Here is a 6,434-nt window from a genome sequence, read left to right as displayed (position 1 = left end):
CCTAGATTCTTCAGGACTTCTGATGCAATTTGAGATGCTGACACTGATCTTCCCTGGCGAGGCAACCACCCTCTCTTTATGCATTGTGTGATGAATAATTGAACAACTTATATGATCTGCATGACATTCTCAGTTGAATGCCAGGGGGCTTGTGGCAGGGCATTTGGGGGCAGGTATTCAGCTGGTGGAAATAGTCATATCCCCTGCTGACAACACTGGAAGCTCTGCCCCCTTGGGTGGAGGACCCAAGATCCTGGAATGTACTTCCTTTACCAGGCTTATGACAAAACCTTAGTTCTAAAGACTGTCCAAGTTTACCTGTTGGTTCAGATTTTTTGCCTGAATGAAGAATACTCACTGGTCTGAATAACTTACTATTGGGATCAAGTATATACATTTTTCCATTGGTATAAGTTCACTGATTTCTGTTTTGAATGAATTGCATCCTTACCCTTAGATTGGTATGTTGAGTATGACTTTAAAATGTATATTAGAGACATAAATAAAATAACTAGATCCATCTAATCCAACCTCTTCTTGTACAGATAGGAATTATTCTTTAATTGAGCTGTGGAAAGAAGACCTTTCACTCATCTACAGAATATTTAGCATTGGTGCTGATTAAGCATCTATTTAAAATATGTGCTGTGCTGTGCTGTGCTGTACCTAGAGGATGTATATAGAGAAAAAACTTGGCTTCCCGGCAGCCAAGTAGGCTAAAATCAAAAACTGCTCTATAAGGAAAATTTCCATCAGTATATATTTACTCAAGTGGAAGTGTATCAGTGAAAGGATGAATCTCCCTAGCAATCAGGATGTTAACAAGTGGGAAAATACCTATTATGATCATTTGTATCCAAAAGGCATAAAATACAGAGGTCCTAGGTAGAATCAGGTTCAAAGGGCGGATATGCATTAAGAGGTTGGGACCTGTAAGACTTTTTCAATTGAGAGAAAAATCACATGCCTGACCTGGAATTAGGGTTAGGTGTTTGACCAGTCAAATAAAGTTTGGTCAATTGACCAGTCAAATATTGGTCAAAAAATTACAAAAAATTGCCAATAGGTCCAAATATGCACACATTTTCCATTAAGAAATATATCAAAGAGCAATAAAAAAAATCATACTTCTGTCAAGAACACTACAAAACTGTGGGGTTTTTTGTATAACCGCTATAATTTTTGACTGGTCAAAAAATATGTAGACAACTGACCAGTCATTTGACAATATTGATCTGTCTGACTTGCCAACCCTACCTGCAATATCTTCTGGGGAAAAAAACAAATAATATTCTAAATATCCCTCCTTTGTACCTTAAGGAAACCTTAGATTTCTTATATTCCTTCTTCACAGTTGCACTTTCTGGAGTTTCCACTTCTGTATCAATGGAAGAGGTCATCTTCATCACAGCACTATTTACGGCAATGGTATTTTCCACTTTGCCGGCAACTAACTGCTGCAGACTATTCACTGATTTAAATTCATATCTTCCACTCTACTTTTTATCCTAGCAATTCTCAAAGCAAAGGAATCAATTTGACCTTTTTTAGCATTTTAACAGTAGCAAGCGCAAAAGTTATAATACAGGATGTACTTGGGTTACATTTTTCCTTCTAAATTTTTCCTTCTCAGCTTCTTCTTGCTGCAACATTGACCTTAGAGACTGAAGAAACAAGTATTGTTTAGGTGCATTTGATCTCTTTCCTGTAAAAATTCTCATCAGAAAAATCTCATTTGTGGTTTTCCTTACCTTTCAGCACAATTCCTGACAAGGATGTTTTACTCATTTCAAAATGTCTCAAGAAAAAAAATGCACTCAGAACAGAGAAGCAGGTGGTTAAAGCAAAGCAAACCAAAAGATATCTTTTGAAGCAAAATTGCAGAAACAATATTAGCATCTCAAAACATTCTTTCTCCTCTCCTACTAAGTAGAGTTACAATACTTAATTTGTCAGTATGCATGGCTGTTGCACAATTTGCACTGTTAAATGATAGGCTTTGGAAAGGAAGAAGGTTTTGGTGGGTCTTGGAAACGTGTTTAACTCCAAATTCTACCAGAGATTCTCTGTGTGGACTTGCACAAGTCATTTCATCTCACTGTGACTCAGATCCCTATAGGTACAATAGGAATAACAACCCTTCTTTTGTCTGTCTTGCCCATTTTGATAGCAAGCCCTGTGGAGTGTCTGTGCAGCTCTTAGCATATTGGGCCAGTACTACTGTTGTTTTAGCAAACAAATGAAGAGGCTGCATCAGTTTCGTTCTAACAGTTTGAAATTTCTCATACTGATGAGCACCGCTGACCACATATATGCACCATGTCATTGAAACCAAAGAGCCAAATCCTAGCTAACCTGAGGAGTGATGTATATACTCTCCTCTCCTCCAACTCCAGGCAGATGTATGCATACACTTCTGAAGAGGTTGCTGGAAAGTCCCATTCATTCACCAGAAAACAGCCCTACACATGTCTCCTTTGACCATTTTATTTCATTCAGTTTGCATGGAGAGGATCATTTCAGGGACTGTTTCTTGGCACAAGCAGCCACTTACATGTGTGTGCACATAGGGTACCTGGGAATTATACTGAGATCCCTTGGGATTGGGATCTAGTTGACCCCTCCACAGTGTCAGTCTCAAAGTAATAGATGCGCTTTCTCTCTGCAGGAAGGGGTACACACCACCAGCTACCTTGCACTCCCTCAGATGCCTGCTTGTTTTTTCCTGTGCCCAGCAGCATGTCACCAGCCAGAAATTACTTTAATATGCAACTTGATATTTTTTAATTAATTAAAAAGTAAATAATGTGTTCAAGTTATGGTCGAAGGGAAGGTTTGGATAGTTTAATTGGGTCCCAGTTCTGATGAAATGCTTTTGCTTTTGAGTTCAATAGGATTGGGCTCAACATTTCATAAAGCCTGACTAAAATGCTTTATGAAAATAAATAAAACAATTCCTACTCCCTAACCTCCTAAAGAAAGAAGAAGTAGAGTTGAAAAAGAAACAATGACACCAAGGGTTGCCATTCTAAGACTGCACTTGGTTCTGTTGGCCTCAATCACTGACAAAATTTGTCATTCCTTGAAATAGCATGGATGATAAATCCTGTGCCCTGTTTTGACTGTGTTCATTATACAAGTCTGTGGATGCTTGCCACATTTCACTTAAAGTGAACATTTCATAGCCAGTTGTCAGTGGCAGGAAAGGGAAGCCAATATAACAAACCCCTGAAACTGGTAAAACAAATGCTTCCCAGTTCATCAAAGAGGCACTGTTTGTTTTCGCCATTTATTATGTTGAATGTGCTCAATGTTGGGAGCTGTCATGCTATGCTGCCTGTCAGAAACTGAAAATGAAAAGTTGGTGAGTTGTGTGCATTGCCAGTTTACTTTCCTTTCTGAATATTAAATCTGTATTAAAACATGGGAGGTGATTGCTCTGGCCCCTCACCAAGGTCCACTGAGCATGTGCTATTGATGGTTGGACACACCCATTACATGCTAATATCTTTAAACCTTCTTTTCTGAAGGACTCTTAAGGGCTATTCTGTAAAGATCATTAAAAATATTAAAGTATACTATCAAATAGCTCTCAATTTTTGGAGGGCCCAGCTAATACCTTTTAAATGACTTTAGTTTAATTAGCATAACCATCTCTGGTCTTAACTTTATCTCTAAGAACATATTGGGTTACAATCACCAGCAGATCTTCCATATTCTGAAATTAAAATGAAAGGAGAAAGGGAAGGAGAAATAAACACTGTTACTGCAGAAAAACATATGAGACAGGTGTAGCTCTACTCTTTATGCCTTCAGTGACTAACTCTACTTGGGGGGGGATTGTTATATCTGACAGTCCCACAGATCTGGTATTTTTTGTGTTTCTTGGAAAAATCAGTAAAACACAAGGGCACTGAGAGCGATGTTGAGATGTTGCCGGTGCAATGTCTCTGCCTGTCCCATTAGTAAAAAGGGAGGTTAATTGCTCCCCAAAATATATATGAAAATAGGCATGTAGCTGAGGGGTGGGGGTGAGGGGGAAAGGTTTTTATCGTGAGCAAATAATTCTAGATGTTCCCGGTATTTGGCTGTGATCTGATATAATGAGCATTGTAAAGTATGTCAGTTTTTCCATGTGTTTTTATCCTTTTCTTCACATTTTCTTTAGCCACCTAATTTCATGCATCAAAGGTCAAAAGACAAAAGGTTAGTCCTGGTGTGAGACCCAGCTAAGCACTTGCCCTTAGGAAGGCCACAGAAAGTGCCCTCAAGAGAGTCTGTAAACAGCATCAGGTTTCTGCAGCAGCACAATTTTCTTCTTCATTCCTTTTTCACCCACCCTGTGTTATTTACAGAAACCCAGACAAAACTGTTTGTGATATGACTCAGTGCTAGGGCTGGAGTTTATAAAACCAAGATGTTGCCAACTAAGAATGACTTTTGTCCCTACTCCCTAAATTTTAAAAAGTGTTTTGATTCCAGGCTCATTTTAATTTTTAGAGGATTTAAGTGATTTCAAAGGGCAAAGAATTCCATGCATATCTTCTTGGATTTTTTTATATAAAAATTATTTAATTTCGTTCATTCAAAAAGAGTTTTAAAACGAATGTGCGTTTTGAAAAAAATCACATTAATAAAAATTGAAGTTCTTTCTTATTTCACTATAAAACTTGTACTTTTGAACAGTTTGTACAATATTGTCAATGTCTTTGATTTACCCTAACTTGCTATGATTCTATGATTTTTATCCCCAATTACTCTTGCTTATAGAAAACATATATATTTATAAACGTCTCAGTTTTTTGGAGTGGGGGAAGGGATGTTTTTTTCTATAAAAACTGCTTTAAAAGAGCACTCATTCTATGGAAACGTTTCTCACACTCATGTGACAGGCACCTCCCTGGGGGCTGATCCCTCAGGATACACAGCATTTTTCAAAAGCTACATATTAATTTTAAAACTCCTTTTGAATAAATGAAAATAAAGGAAAAGCTGTAATAAAAAAGCACACACACAAATAAAGGAATTAATGTGCTGCATAATCTTAGTAAAATATATAAAAGAAAATCTAAATAGATAAGTCTGGAATAATTTGCTTTTACTGCTCGTGCAGTGAAGTCCATGAGACTTTGGGAGTAAGTCTAGGCACTGCAAGGTGTCACCCTGGAGGTGGATGATGAGAGGGTATTATTGCCTCCCTCCGATCAAGGAAGGGGAGGATTGGGGACAGGGTGTGTGCAGCAGTGGGGATTAATTCTGCTGCCACTGCCAGTGCCACTGCCCTTGGCTGACTTGGATGCAGAGCCAGAGTTGCTCCTACTTAGCTCTAGCCCTAGGCTGCTTGTGCAATGGACTCTGCAGGGAGCAAGCTTGCTGGGAGAAAGCAATAGTACTGCCTGCAGGGTCCTTCTTCCAGTGCCTGCTCTTGGCGGCTGGGGGATGGATACCTAGTGAGCAGCGGTTGAAGGAGAAGCCTGTGTGCTGCCCCTGCAACTGTCCCCGCAGAGCCTAACTTCTACACCGCTGCTCCCTGAAGACCTGGGGAGGAGCAGCTCTGGGGCTCCCTCTCCCTGATCAGCCAGGGACAGTGGTAGTTGCAGTGGGGGCAGATTCCCCAGTCGCTGCTTCTGTTCCCTGCTTGGCTCCTTGGTGTGCCCTGCTGGCCTGGGGGCTCCTGCTGTCCCTTGCTCCCATTTCCCTATAGTCCAAAGGGCAGCGTACCACACCCACCTTCAGGAAATTCCCAGTCTGCCCATGGCACAACCCTGCTGTTTGGAGGGTGTGAGGGCAGGGCCTGTGGGGGGGGGAGGAGGCAGAATGCCCCACCCCCCTGCAGGAGCGCCCAGGCTGGAGCCCTGCATGCCGCACATGGGACCCAGAGCAGGGGCACTAGTCCCAGGGCAGACCAACTGCTCTAGGCCGGCTCTGTCTACTGGGGGTGTCAAGAGCCCTCGCTTTGCTGAGCCGGACTGCTGCCAAAGGCGCGCAGCCTGATTTCCTCCTAGCCTGTGGCTGCCTAGAGTTGGAGGAGGTGGACAGGCAGCCCCTGTGCCTCCCGGGTGCCCAGAGAGGTTCCCCAGGCTGGGGCAAGCTACCTGCCGAGTCGCCCACACCAGTCCCTGGGGCCAGGCGGTACCAACAAGTGGGGAGCGGCTCTGCCCCAGTGCCGCAAGGTGCATCTCCTCGGGGGAGCAACCTACACAGGGGTCTCCCCTCGGCCCCTGAAGGAGCCTCCTCTCCGCCTCCAGGGCCCGCGGCCTGGGCCCTTCCCTCGCCTTTCACCTGGATTCAGGTGCCACTCCCCGGCCGCGGGGAGCAGCTGGGGCAGGGCTGGAGGCCGAGGCGAGGCCGCCCCCGGCCCGGCCGGACTGGCTCTGGCGCAGAGCGCGGCGGGGCCACGAGCCGCCGGCCTTTCCCGCCGCCCGCGGGGAGGG

This window comes from Gavialis gangeticus, unplaced genomic scaffold, assembly GCF_001723915.1.
Source record: "Gavialis gangeticus isolate Ggan-Ray unplaced genomic scaffold, GavGan_comp1, whole genome shotgun sequence".
In the NCBI taxonomy this organism is placed as follows: Eukaryota; Metazoa; Chordata; order Crocodylia; family Gavialidae; genus Gavialis; species Gavialis gangeticus.
This window is presented reverse-complemented; position numbering follows the sequence as displayed.